Source organism: Schistocerca piceifrons, chromosome X, assembly GCF_021461385.2.
Source record: "Schistocerca piceifrons isolate TAMUIC-IGC-003096 chromosome X, iqSchPice1.1, whole genome shotgun sequence".
In the NCBI taxonomy this organism is placed as follows: domain Eukaryota; kingdom Metazoa; phylum Arthropoda; class Insecta; order Orthoptera; family Acrididae; genus Schistocerca; species Schistocerca piceifrons.
In genome coordinates, this window is record NC_060149.1 from 783,645,621 (window position 1) to 783,661,120 (window position 15,500).

The 15,500-nt window shown below is 42.0% G+C and overlaps 1 non-coding gene across 1 annotated transcript; it reads right to left on the reverse strand.

Annotated features, from left to right (window-relative positions):
* Positions 1–15,033: 15,033 nt before the first annotated feature.
* Trnar-ucu lies at positions 15,034–15,106 on the reverse strand. Its single transcript has one exon. It is a non-coding gene; the product is annotated as a tRNA-Arg (tRNA).
* Positions 15,107–15,500: the final 394 nt, after the last annotated feature.

The window sequence follows — 15,500 nt, forward strand, 5'->3', positions numbered from 1 at the left end:
GAATGCCCACTGGCTTCCCCACTGCATTCCCCCCAGTGAAAATACTTCGAACAAGTCTCACACCGCAATCCACTACTCACGAACCTACGGCAAAGCCCACACTTCTCACTCATGGTAAAATTTTACAGTTATTGAAACAAGAAAACAACTTTATCTAAGTTCCGCTACTACAATAAGAAGATGTTAAAAACTGACTACAATAATCACAAACTTGCTCCACAAGGAAAGTAACTACTATTATTGACAGTATTAATCAACAACAAATGAGAATATAACAAAATACTAACACAGAAAGAAAATCAAACGTCTAATGACAGTAACGAAACTGAAAGCAGTTCGCAAAAATTTCTTCTGAAGTTATTTCACCGGAAAACACCAAGAACACTGGTTGAAGACTACTAAAGTTCCTAAATAAACTACTATACACAAACAATTAATTAGTACTTAGCTTTCGATGCGCCGCTACAGCTGCAACTGGTCAGCGCGGAATGTAAACACGGGTAAGAGGTTAAGTTGCTCGAATATGACCAGAGCCTCTAAGCATGCCTAGTAAATTACAAAAGGAACACAGAAAAATAGGTTTGAACCCCAGTAAGGTCATCAAAGTGCATACTGAAAGCAAAATAGCTGGCTGCGGAGTACTAAAATGGAATGACTGGATTCTGAAGGGAGTGAACTAATATAGAATCCCTACGGAATAGATGACTGCAACGCTGGTCCATCTCGCCAAACTTGTACCGTAATGTGGAAGGCAGCAGCAGTAGCAGTGGCGTGTGAATATTCTGTGTTCAGCTCTCTCTCTCTCTCTCTCTCTCTCTCTGTCTCTACTGAGTGCTCAAGGGGAAACATAGTTCTGTGTGGGGGCAAGGCTTGCCTCTTCATTCGTCTAACAAGTCTTTACTCCTAGCAGCCGCTGACATTACTCTTCCATAACCTAGCAGCAAGTCATTATTCGTCAAAAGCCATACGTGAAATGTACTCTTCAGTCACCTAACTTAATGGTGTTTATTTCTCCATCTCCTAACATCAAGTGTTTTCTTTCTGGACCTTCTGGAACTTGGCTATTTTTCTCCAGTGCTCGAACTCGCTAGCCAATGGCGGCAGAAATTGCAACTTCCGTCCATTAAAATTTAGTAAAGATGTTAAACAGTCTCCCGCTACAGGCAGACAGAAAATCTCTCCCACTCCATGGTGAAATTTCGAAACTGAACTATGAAATGACGGACACATAAACGCGGATGAGAAAGTGCGTGTTCTACGGAAAATAACAGTAAAATCATCGCATAGCTGGATTCTGACATTTAAACCGAATGTTACTTCTAAGGCAACGGTGATACACACGCCATTTTCTGAGAGGCGACACCTGTTTGGAGATTCCTTATATTCCTAAAAGGTATGTATCTAACATGATTTTGTCCATGTTTGTGTGTGTTCGTTATAGCTCCAATCTGATGATTAATTTATTCTTCCTCTTCGTCTTCTGTTCCAGATGTGACGGACATGTGCCGACTCCTCCACGACCTGACATGATGATGATGCGTTAGCCACCCCAGCCCAGTTTGTCGACGATGGATTCGATGCACCTGCAAACATCAGCACCGTCCAGTACATCATTATCAATGTGGTACAGGCTGATGCCACTAACTCATTTGCCAACACAGCCACACTCTCCACACCCAGAGCCATCTTTGAATCGTCCTTGACCTTCGTTTCTAGGTGCACTCGATGATAATACTGTAATGGTAATTAATCTACAGGACAAGGGATTACAAGACATCGTGGCAAACAACGACTCACAGAGTTATTCAAATGCCACTAATTTTCAACATAACTAAAAAATATAATTGTTATAATAAAGTTTTGCATATAATTTTTTAACACATGATATTTATCATTTGTTTTCTTTCCAGATGTGATGGGGGACATACGCAGACACAGGTGTGCACCTGAACAACAACTCCATAACCCAATACAATGATGATGCATTCGTCACCCCAGCCCAATTTGTTGATGATGTATTCGCCACACCTAGGTAAACCACCACAGCCTGGTCTATCATCATCAAAATAGTATGCACTGATGACACCAGCTCATCTGTCAATGCAGCCACACTCTCCGTGCCCTGGACCATCTTGCAGTTGTCGACATTGGACGTCACCAGGACATCATCATGGGCCTAACCGCAGCAGCAGAATCCTGGTTATTCAGGTTACATATAAAGACTAGATGTTGATGATAGCAAACCAGAAGAATATGAAGATGGCCAGGAGCACATTGTCATTACCAAAGAAGTGAAGTATAACTTAGTTGGACCCTCCCACTTTTCGGAACTAACTGGTCAGTGCCCCAAACACATACATTAGTTTCTATTCTTTGAGGGCGAGAAGAAACAATATGTCTGGATCAAAAAAATGTCCTACCTACTTTCCTCCTAGTTGAGTATAAAACGCTGCAATTGATGCCTCAACTCGTTTACCAGGAATGAGTATCTTCAAAGGCACATCATTGATTGCTCTAGTCAGAAACTGGTACATGTAGAAATGCCAGCTGATGATAAAAAGTTCTTAAAGTTTAATAACACCCACTAACAGGGGCAATGTCTTGTGCCATGTAAGCAGGCTTTGAGTGCCTCTTGCCTCTATGATGCGTTGCGAAGGTGGCCCAAATGTTTCTCATACTACCTTCACAGAACAGCTCTAACTGGATGCAGCAGCGTATGAAGCTGCACGCTTCTATGACTCCAGTCTCAACAAATTCGAATCATATGTTGCGATAATCCAGTGATATGGTTGCACTGTGAGCACGATAATGTCATGGTCGCAGTTATCGCAACAGTATTCTCATAATGAGCGTATGGCATTGGTGGCCGGGAGACCCCTCGCGGGGCTGTTCGGCCGCCGCTCCACAAGTTCTTTAACGCCACTACGGCGACTTGCGAGTGAATGAGGATGAAATGATGACGAAAGCCACACAACACCCAGTCATCTCGAGGCAGAGAGAATCCCCGACCCCGCCGGGAATCGAACACAGGACCCCGTGCGCGGGAAGCGAGAACGCTACCGCAAGAGGACGAGCAGCGGACAATATTCTCATGACCGACTCGCAGGAGAAGGATTCCTCATACAAGCAGGCAATTCAGCGTCATGTATGTGGACTGCTGCTGAATGGAAAGGTGGAAACTTCATGTAAGGACTGCTGTAATCTAATGGGGAAGTTCTGTGGTGCAGCTCAAAACATATGCAACTTGAAATAGCAACAGCAGCTATAGATCCCCATTTTCTTCCATAATTTGAGCGGGTACGGTGCTCACTTCGCTGTTGAGCACTTGAGACGCTTCGGCTTGAAAGATAATAAAGTCAGTGTCATACTTGACACCGCTGAAAAGTATATTATATTTTCCAAACGAGTCACCGCAAAAATAATATCAGTTTCGTGGATTCGCTACGTTTCAAGCAACTGTCTCTTCAGAAACTTACTGATAAATGCATCATTAGGATATGCACATTAGCAGAGCGGCATAGAAGGGGATCTTCCTATACGAATACCTGCATTCCATGGAGACACTCAAGGAGACGACTTTGCGCAACGTAGGCGCATTTTGCAGTAAACAAGCACTGCCACAATCGGTGTGGAGCGAGTGCAAGGGGTGAATCTAGGCAGGAGTTCGATACATCTGATTTTGGGGAATATGCTAAATTATACACGAACACAGATGTGAAACTGATCGCAGACATATTCCATAAATTCCAGAGTGTATGCATGGGCACTTACTCTCTGGATCCTCCCTTATACACACATCAAAAAAAGTTTTGCATCACCTCTGTTCCGAGAGTTCTGGAATCTGTACAGAAAATTTGAATCGAGATCAACATAAACATCATTTCCGCCCCTTTCAGTGCTCATGAAACCCAAACATTGCATGTTGTACCACCATACAGCGAGACCTTCAGAGGTGGTAGTCCAGATTGCTGTACACACCGGTACCACCAATACCCAGTACCACGTCCTCTTACATTGATGGATGCCTGTATTCATCGTGAGATACTATCAACAAGTTCATCAAGGCACTCTTGGTCCAGATTGTCCCACCCTTCAAGGGCGATTCTGCGTAGACCCCTCAGAGTGGTTGGTGGCTCACGTCGTCCATAAACAGCCCTTTTCATTTTATTCCAGGCATCTTCGATAGGGTTCATGTCTGGAAAACATACTGGCGAACCTAGACGAAGCGATGTCGCTATCCTGAAGGAGGTCACTCACAAGATGTGCACGATGGGGGAGCGAATTGTCGTCCATGAAGACGACTGCCTCGCCAATATGCTGCTGATATACACTACTGGCCATTAACATTGCTACACCAAGAACAAATGCAGATGATAAACGGGTATTCATTGAACAAATATATTATACTATAACTGACATGTAATTACATTTTCAAGCCATTTGGGTGCATAGATCCTGAGAAATCAGTACCCAGAACAAACACCTCTGGCCGTAATAACGGCCTTGATACGCCTGGGCATTGAGACAAACAGAGCTTCGATGGCGTGTACAGGTACGGCTGCCCATGCAGCTTCAACACGATACCACAGTTCATCAAGAGTAGTGACTGGCGTATTGTGACGAGCCAGTTGCTCGGCCACCATTAACCAGACGTTTTCAATTGGTGAGAGATCTGGAGAATGTGCTGGCCAGGGCAGCAGTCGAACATTTTCTGTATCCAGAAAGGCCCGTATAGAACCTGCAACATGCGGTCGTGCATTATCCTGCTGAAATATAGGGTTTCGCAGGGATCGAATGAAGGGTAGAGCCACGGGTCGTAACACATCTGAAATGTAACATCCACTGTTCAAAGTGCCGTCAATGCGAACAAGAGGTGACCGAGACGTGTAACCAATGGCACCCCATATCATCACGCTGGGTGATACGCCAGGATGGCGATGACGAATACACGCTTCCAATGTGCGTTTACCGCGATGTCGCCAAACACGGATGCGACCATCATGATGCTGTAAACAGAACCTGGATTCATCCGAAAAAATGACGTTTTGCCTTTCATGCACCCAGGTTCATCGTTGAGTACACCCTCGCAGGCGCTCCTGTCTGTAATGCAGCGTCAAGGGTAACCGCAGCCATGGTCTCCGAGCTAATAGTCCATGCTGCTGCAAACGTCGTTGAACTGTTCGTGCAGATGGTTGTTGTCTTGCAAACGTCCCCATCTGTTGACTCAGGGATCGAGACGTGGCTGCACGATCCGTTACAGCAATCCATGCGGATAAGATGATTGTCATCTCGACTGCTAGTGATACGAGGCCGTTGGGATCCAGCACGGCATTCCGTATTACCCTTCTGAAGCCCCCGATTCCATATTCTGCTAACAGTCATTGGATCTCGACCAACGCGAGCAGCAATGTCGCGGAACGATAAACAACAATCCGGATAGGCTACAGTCCGACCTTTATCAAAGTCTAAAAAGTGATGGTACGCATTTCTCCTCCTTACACGAGGCATCACAACAACGTTTCACCAGGCAACGCCGGTCAACTGCTGTTTGTGTATGAGAAATCGGTTGGAAACTTTCCTCATGTCAGCACGTTGTAGGTGTCGCCACCGGCTCCAACCTTGTGTGAATGCTCTGAAAAGCTAATCATTTGCATATCACAGCATCTTCTTCCTGTCGGTTAAATTTCGCGTCTGTAGCACGTCATCTTCGTGGTGTAGCAATTTTAATGGCCAGTAGTATAGCTGCACTGTCGGTCGGAGGATGGAATTCGCGTGCCATAGAGCCGTTACGGCGCCTTTCATGACCACCAGCGGCGTACGGCGGCCTCACATAATGCCACCCCAAAACATCAGGGAACCTCCACCTTGCTGCACTCGCTGGACAGTGTGTCTAAATCTTTCAGCCTGACCGGGTTGCCTCCAAACACGTCTCCGACGATTGTCTGGTTGAAGGCATATGCGACACTCATCGGTGAAGAGAACCTGATGCAAAATCCTGAGCAGTCCATTCGGCATGTTGTTGGGCCCATCTGTACCGCGCTGCATAGTGTCGTGGTTGCAAAGATGGACCTCGCCATGGACGTCAGGAGTGAAGATGAGTATCATGCAGCCTATTGCGTACAGTTTGAGTAGTAACATGACGTCCTACGACTGCATGAAAAGCATTATTCAACATGGTGGCGTTGTTGTGAGGGTTTCTCCGATCCATAATTCGTAGGTAGCGGTCATCAACTGCAGTAGTAGCCCTTGGGCGGCCTGAGCGAGGCATGTCATCGACAGTTCCTGTCTCTCTGCATCTCTTCCATATCCGAGCAACATCGCTTTAGTTCGCTCCGAGACGCCTGGACACATCCCTTGTTGAGAGCCCGTCCTGGCACAAAGTAACAATACGGACGAGATCGGACAGGGGTCTACGCATGGATGAACTACAGACAACACTAGCCATGTACCTCATTCCTGATGGAATGACTGGAACTGATCGGCTGTCGGACCCCCTATGTCTAATAGGTGCTGCTCGTGAATGGTTGTTTACATCTTTGAAGGGTTCAGTGACATCTCTGAAGAGTCAAAGGGACTGTGTCTGTGATACAATATCCACAGTCAACGTCCATCCTCAGGAGTTCTGGGAACTGGGGTAATGCAAAACTTTTTTTGATGTGTGTATTACACTGCACCATCTCTGTCATGAGATGCAATGTTAAAAACAACACGTCAGTATGGAACTGTTGACTGAGATTCATGCAAGACTTTGAGCAGGGCATATACAGGTGCAGCAAAGGGAAGAACAGTTCAGAGAGTGAAGAGGTACAGAGGTCATCTGACGAATTTATTTACGTCTTTTACATGGATGTAAAAATCTCTAAAGGCACACCATACAACAAAGTCGCGTATGGAAGGTTGTGATGGATGTCTAAAGAGGAAATCGCTAGACTGAATGAAAAGATCCATGATCTAGCTGAGAATTCCATTGAGGGATTAATTGTGGACGCAAATATCTTATGTGCCACTGATTTGCGTGATATGCATATGGACTTGTAGCTATGTCCAGACACCTAATCCCATATAATGATTCCATCCCAAAGCTGTTAAAAGCGCTGGGGAACAACATTGACACGTTCCGCACTGCAGAAACTTCCAGAATGTGTTAGTTTTGGGATGGAACATATTAGAATGTTCTGAGGCACATTAATGACAGCACCGAGCCGATGGCTATTGCTTTGTGTGACTTTGAAACAGATTTTAACTAATTAATGAGTAATTCAGTTTTTCGAAAAATGTTAGAGCATATCATGAAATTCTTTTAGTTTACTCTGTGGAGGAAGAGATCGTAATGGCGCAAGAGGCTACATCGTCAGACCAAATTTCAAGAGGACCAACATCTTTAGTGAAGTACTAGTCTCTTTAGAGATGGCCAGCATTTCAGTGCAGTTAACGAAGCCTGTCTATATCGCTATGTGTGTTCGAGACTTTTCCAAACGCCACATGTACCGATTCCACTAAGAATTCGCAAAGTCAAACTTTGATCCCAAGTTAATTTATATGGAAACAGTTTCGTCTACTGGGTGAAAGGCTGTGCTCCACAAGAAATAATTGCGCAAACTCACGAAAAACTCGACAATTCTGGATATGAAACCGTTAATTCTAATGGAATAACACTACAAAACAAGAAGGTAATTGGCCTGATTAAATATGGGGCAAATAGTTTGCAGATTGTGGAGTTTGTGGGGCTCATGTTGAAAATGTATACCTACTGCACAGATGCAGACCCCACGCAGATGCACGCTAAGGGTGTGAACCATGGGGTGTTGAAGGCTCTCACAGACAAAGATTATAAGAGATGCCTGATCGAGGACGTTAGTCCTGTTTTTGTCATCCTCAAATTGTTTAAATACAGTGCAGTCAATTGCTAAACAAATTTTTTAAATAAATAAATAAACCAAATCCCCTGTACTGCCTTGTATTCGATAAATTGTTTAAATAAATAATATTCCATACATTACTTGTCTACCGGGAACTGTTGAAACAGTATTCCATACACTGAAATCGATTTCCTGCCAAATTTTTGAAATAAACGAACAATATGCCATACACCACCTTGTGTCAAATAATTTTTTTAAATAAACAATATTCCACACATTGCCTTGTCTACCAGAAACTGTTTAAGGAATATTCGATACAGTGCAATCGATTTCCTGCCAAATGGCCAACAATCCCGTAAATATCCAGGCAGGGGAGTGGTAGGGGAGGGCTGAGGGTTTCCCAAAGAGGGAGAGGTTAATTAATTGATTGGTTTAATTAATTAGTCAGTCAAACTGCTAGAGTAGGAGGGGCTATTCGAATAACTCAGGCCTGGAAGTATACTTATATCAGCAAGGAGAGTTCTCAGTGAGGGTGGGGGAGGGGGAGGATTGGGTGGGGAGTGGGAGGTTTCTTGGAAGAATAGATTATCGCCAGAGGGTCATAATCTCCTTAGCAGAACAATAGGTTAAGGACCTAGAGAACAATAGATAGGCCCCTGAACGTATTCTTGCCTCTGGATGTATGCAATCCACAGTAACGAATTGCGTTCCTGCCGGCCTTTCCATACTACTACCATTGTCCATAAAATACTACTACACAATCTGGAAGCAGTAGGTGTAAGAGGAATAACAAACGAGTGGTTCTAGTATTACCTGGAAAATATTGTGCAAAAGTTAGAGATAATCCATACATCTGCTTATGACAATTTTTAGTAAAACAATAGTCTGACAAGAATCATAAACATAGATGTTCCTTAAGATAGTGTACGTGGTTCAATTATGTTCTTAATATGCAGGGCGTAAAATGACCACAGTGAGGTAAGGGAGGTCGAGACGAACTTCAATTTGACGTACAAAAGCCTCCTAAATTATGCGCAGCGCAAGATCTTCAATATCCACTCGCCCTCTTACGCCACTAGTTTAGTTATTTTGTTAAATTTTTTAACTTAAACGTTCACGTTAGGGTAATGAAAGGAAAAGAAACTTTCGAAAACGTTATGCAAACACTAATAACTTTTAAATTACGATCTAAACTTATGCCTTACGACCACTTTAGTTTCGTAGTTAGAAGGCCAGACTAATGAAGTTCGAAAGCGCAAGAATGTATCTAATATCTGGTGCGGCGCGCATGTGCTGTACCTTAGGTTGCCTTTGTCGGCTATTTCCCGCCTGATAGACCACAACTATTCTGTTTCAATTTATTCGTCTCGGCCTCACCTACACTGCTGTGTTATGTGTAAACAGTTACCGTTTACATCGTGTATACACTGTTCAAAAGAATTAGGGGAACACGAGTATGACGTCTAGTACCTTAAATCTATTTTGATCCAGTCGGAACCTGTGGTCTTATTGCCTGACTTGAGATCTTCGCTTTCAGCGTGGGCAACAATTAAAACCATTCGCCATCTATCGGCTATGTTATGCATTACAGTCAGGGAACCCCTCACAAGGGAACCTCCCCATCACACCCCCCTCAGATTTAGTTATAAGTTGGCACAGTGGATAGGCCTTGAAAAACTGAAAACAGATCAATCGAGAAAACAGGAAGAAGTTGTGTGAAACTATGAAAAAAATAAGCAAAATATACAAACTGAGTAGTCCATACGCAAGACAGGCAAATCAAGGAAAATGCGAGCCCAGGAACGCCGTGGTCCCGTGGTTAGCGTGAGCAGCTGCGGAAGGATAGGTCCATGGTTCAAGTCTATATATATATATATATATATATATATATATATATATATATATATATATATATATATACACGCGATGGTAAGTCAATTATTAGTTATATTTTTGTTTATTTTGGTAGTACTGTCGTTTGACGTTGATGACACATGCTTTGTTTATTTGTTGTTATATCTTTGCAGTTTTCAAGCTGCTAGGTTAGTTTCGTTACCGCTGCCGCGCTGTTCATCATGGCTGCTCAAAAAAAAAAAAAAAAAAAAAAAAAAAGTTCAAATGTGTGTGAAATCTTATGGGACTTAACTGCCATGGTCAACAGTCCCTAAGCTTACACACTACTTAACCTAAATTATCCTAAGGACAAACACACACACCCATGCCCGAGGGAGGACTCAAAACCTCCGCCGGGATCAGCCGCACAGTCCATGACTGCAGCGCCTTACATGGTTGCTCTGCTGTCTATTTGCACCAAAGAAGAGCAACATTCAGTGATCCCTTTTTTTGTGGTCGGAAGCCGTATCAGGGGCCCAAATTCATCGAAGACTTTCGGTACAGTACGGGAACAGTGTTTTGCCACAACGGAGTGTCTATGAATGGATTGAAAAATTCCGAAATGGTCGCACAAGTGTTGCGCACGACGAAGGAGCCGGACGACCGTTTACCGGCAAAAATGAAGAAACCATTGAGCATTCACGTGAAATGATTCTCTTAGACAGACGATTAACTACTGACGAAGTGGCACATCGTGTGCATATTAATCACGGTTCTGCCTACGAGATCATCCACAACAGACTTGGGCTTCATAAAGTTAGTGTAAGATGGGTCCCAAAACAACTCACACAGTTGCATAAGCAAACGCCCTTGGACATGTGGAAAAAACATTTGGATCGCTATGGTAATGAAGGGGACAACATCTTAGACAGGATCATTACTGGTGACGAAACATGGATCCATCATTACGAGCCGGAGAGTAACCGGCAGAGTATGGAATGGAAACACCCAAATTCGCCGTGCAAGAAAAAGTTCAAGACCCAGCCGTCCGCAGGAAAACTTATGCTTACGGTTTTTTGGGACGCACAGGGTCGAGTACTGGAACATTGTGGGGAAAGGGGCATAACAATAAACAGTGTATGTTACAGTGAGATGCTTACTGCCAGGCTAAAGCCTGCAATTCGAAGCAAACGTCGTGGATTGCTGTCAAAAGGTGTTGTGTTGTTGCACGACAATGCCCGTCCGCATACTGCTGCCCACACTACCGAAACGCTCCAGAAACTCAAATTTGAAGTACTGGGTCATCCTCCATATATTCCCGATCTTGCTCCTTCTAACTATCACTTGTTTGGTCCACTCAAACAGGCATTAAGGAGCCGTCGATTTGCCTCGGACGCAGCAGTGAAAGAAGTGGTACATTCCTGGCTCACAGCTCAACCGAGAACCTTCTTTTATGAAGGCATCAGGAAGCTTGTACAACGATGGACCACGTGCGTTGAAACGCAAGGAGACTATGTCGAAAAATGATGTTCTTATAAGTTTCCTATTTGATTACAATAAAATTTTATAACTACTTTGCGGATAATAATTGACTTCCCTTCGTACAAGAACAATGTATTGATGTATTGTGCAATCAGGACCAAACTAATAAGGCAGGGCAGTTGGTAAAGATATTGAGATCAAGTCCGGCCATATCGATTTCGGTTTTCCATAGTTTTCCTAAATTATTTCGGGCAAATGCTGGGATGGTTCCTTCATCAAGGACACAGTCAATCACCTGTGCTGTCTTCAAAAAAGCTTACAGAGTAAGACTGCGACGATCCCGTACTCGATAATGCGGTCGTACTAATATTCCGGCACTCGTTAGAAATTTTGTCGTGTTTTTGTTTCACGTTCGGTTCACAACTGATTGCTCTGAAACTGTACGAGTGGTGGATCCTGCATCCACTTATGGACTGAGTGGATTTTCAGCAGAAGAAGTTGAGGAATGGATCGACATTGCCAGAAATTTAGCTGTCGAAGAAGATCCAACTAATGATGTAATATTGCATAATGTTTTAACTCATAGGACGCACCAGAAACTGACAGTGAGGAAAAATAAACGCCTACAACTAACATCTATTGTATTGAAGCTTCAGAAGCCTGAATCATTTTTGTGAAATTCGCTGAGAGTGAGCCAACAGTACAACGCTTCTGTAGTTAAGAATCTGTATATCATAGAAAATAAATTTTCTAAAAAACGAGCTCAAACCAAGAAAGAAGTTAGCGTTTGTATAATGCTCCAGAGGGCTCAAAAGAAAATTCCACCTAAACCATCAGAGCTAGATATCAATCCGACATATTCCAGGTCATCAGATACATGTGCTATTCCTAAAGACATTAGTTCCAAGTAAACTCCACCATCATTATTAATTAGCTTTCTCTTGATGTTTTGAAATGAGTTGTGCTTATTTTATTATGCAACTGACGTACGACAAATTATTTTTGTACACTAAATTTTCTAAAAATGCTTCTAGAGAGCAGTGCTGTATTCGACTTTTAACTCAGATTTTTTGTTATAGAAAAGTAATATACACTTAATTTTTTGTACGAAAATCTCGCCTGCTGTGTTTAATATTAGCGGGCTATGGTTTAATAAATAACAGTTATTAGTTTTTGTAAGATAAAACTATAGATTTTGCATATTTCCCTCTTTCAAAACCAGGTTTCTAAAAAGGCCCTTGATAATCCGGCATGTTTGATAATCTGGCATTGACAGATCCACGGACAAAGTGGTTCAAATGGCTCTGAGCACTATGTGACTTAACAGCTGAGGTCATCATTCCCCTAAAACTTAGAACTACTTAAACCTAACTAACCTAAGGACATCACACACATCCACGCCCGAGGCAGGATTCGAACCTGCGACCGTAACGGTCGCGCGGTTCCAGACCGAAGCGCCTAGAACCGCTCGGCCACTCTGGCCGGCTCCACGGACATGCCGGATTGTCAAGGAGCTACAGTATTCTGTGTGTATGTATTTTTGAGCTATTTATATATTCATTGTATTATGGTGAAAAATACTGTATCGTTGTAAGATGATCTCTGGATGAATAAATAAATGAATACTACTACTAGTTTCTGAAAATACGTATGAACCATATGGTCGCACATCAGTGCGTGTATTGAACCTTTCCAGCGTTCATCACTGTTTATGTTTGAGGTATTTCACGGTGAATCTCTCTACCAACGTAAAGAAATTACTTTGCTGACACGGTTAATGCCATACTCGGGTGTTCTGCTTTTCGCGACAACAATTGTGCAGAAAGATTTTGTGCTTTTGTATTTATGTGTGACATTTGGTAAAACATTAGACTGTCATTCGAGCGAATTAAATGTATGACCGTTCACGAATGCTGTCTTGGGAAACTTCTGTTTACCTGCTACATGTTTCGATGTGTTGTTCATTGTGGATGTACATTCTATACTTCCCAAATTGTTGAGTTTGTGTTCACATGCCCAGCATGTAGCATAATTTGCAAATAAGGAAAACATACACTAGCAGAGCAGATGAAAGAATAAAAAGACTGATAAAAAAACAAATAAATTAGCCAAATTTGTATTTTCCATCATTAAAGTTCTGGCGTTTATTTTTCCATCATGCATAACAATAACTATCGCACAGAGTGTACACAATGCTAATGATCTTGATGGAACGCAATCTCGTGTATAAAAAATGTTTTAAGCGTTTAACTTTGCCCTCATTCAGATGTCGCGATCAGTGAGTTGTCCTGCTGTAATATTTTTTCCGTCACACCGTGCGATGTAATACACAGAAGTTACAGATTGCTTCCACAAACTATTAAATGCCTCGGTTATTTGAAGACCTCTCCCAAAGAAGGTTGCGTATCACATTTTTGGCAATGTTGAGGTTTCACTGTAATAAACTGGTAAAACACACGAGACATGCTACCATAGCAACTATCTTCCTTTCTGTTTACAAGTTGAGCTGTTTGTAGCTTTATAATTGACCAAACTAGAAGAACGTTGTATATAAGTGAAAGCGGCGGACATGGCAGATGATACTTTCAATCCAAAGTATATTATATAGGTAAATAAAAGTATAAGAAAGAAAAACAGATCCACCAAACTGGAAGCAAAATGTCAAGAAAAGTAGGAGGGACAGTGGAAATTCTTATATTTCTACAGCTGATGAAAACGTGCGTGAACAAATTAAATCAAAAGTGTTACATATAAGAACGTTATATATTATCCTAACGCAAAAATTGTACACTAGAACACTTTATTTGGGGTGGCCGTTGGTTTAGCAAAACCACTGGCCAATGATACTTTTGTGCAACTGCCTAGTTTTGACAAGACATTTTATAACAATAGATCATGAGTTTATTGTTTCGGGGCATAGCTTTCTGCGTTAAGATCGTACTTTCGAATTAATAGGAGAAAAAGAAAATTAATGGATGTCATGATTACCTATGAATGTAAGTATCTGAAACTTGTTTAAGTCCACCTTCTTTTACAAAGGAAGTGAGTCAGAATGACTTTGTTGCAGTCATTGTTCTTGAAGGACTTACGAAGTCTGACCCCCGACTTGAATATGACTAATTATATGGTTGAATATCATTGCAGATGATCCTGTGTATCTGCGTCTTAGTCACAATGCCATTCAGCCTTGGCTGAAAATGAAAGAGAAAATAAAGTTAACATGCTTATATCTGCTATGAGGTTTCTTTTGTTATACAAAAAGCTTCTTCCTCTATCGGTAAACAAAATGTGGGACCTGGTGGATATATGTAAATATCTTGATGCACAATACATGAAATTTTATGTGAATTTACCTTCTGAGTGAACAGTTCAATTTATTTTTCCTCTGTTTAACATTTCTTGCTTGTTTCTTGTCCTTTGTAGAACTAGCTCTTTCTTGGTTAAATTTAATTAAATAAATACATTGTATTATTTCAGTATGTCAGAGAATATATTCTGTTAATGCTTTTCATTATTTTTCCCACTGTAACAGAAAATTGATATTTTTTTGGTATACAACGTTATTTCACAATGTGCGGTTACAGGATATGCAACGATCTTACACGGAAAGCTACGTAAAAGTTAAGAAGATAACTTCCTACATATTGTAAAACACGCTAAATACAAGTCACCGTTCTATAATACATACTGAATGACTTGACCATACATAAAGAAACATATAAGGAAATAGTGTCAAAAGAAAACAAAAATTAATTTTACTTCCTAAATACGTGGCGTATTTAAGTTAATTTAAGCAGAATATGAACTACCCACATTTAAAATGTTAATCTAACACTATAATGTAATTATAAAATGTAGACATCCCTGGTGGGGATCGAACCCACGACCTTTGGATTAGAAGTCCAACGCGCTATCCACTGCGCTACAGGGACTGTTCAGATAATTCGGTATACATTAAACTTATAATAGTCTACATCACTTTGTTGTTTCATGGGATAAGGAACAGAATTATTAATATAAAACTTGCGAATTACGGCTGTTCACTTTCTCGTGTTCATTATTCGATTTGTACGCGTGCCCCGTAACTGCCCGCAGGATGAATAGGTGGCGTGGCAATACGTTCACGACCTGCCATCTAGTACTCGCTGAGAGAACTACACGGAGAGCGCCCAGCGGCAACTAGTGAAGTACACAAAGCTGCAATTTTTTGGTATGGCCAAACCTTCGTGAAAACGACTGCTATCTGACTAAGTTGATTGATCCGTTAGTCATTACTCTGGCACAGTGCTTTTAACTCACATAACGTCCGTAATAATTTATAGCCAT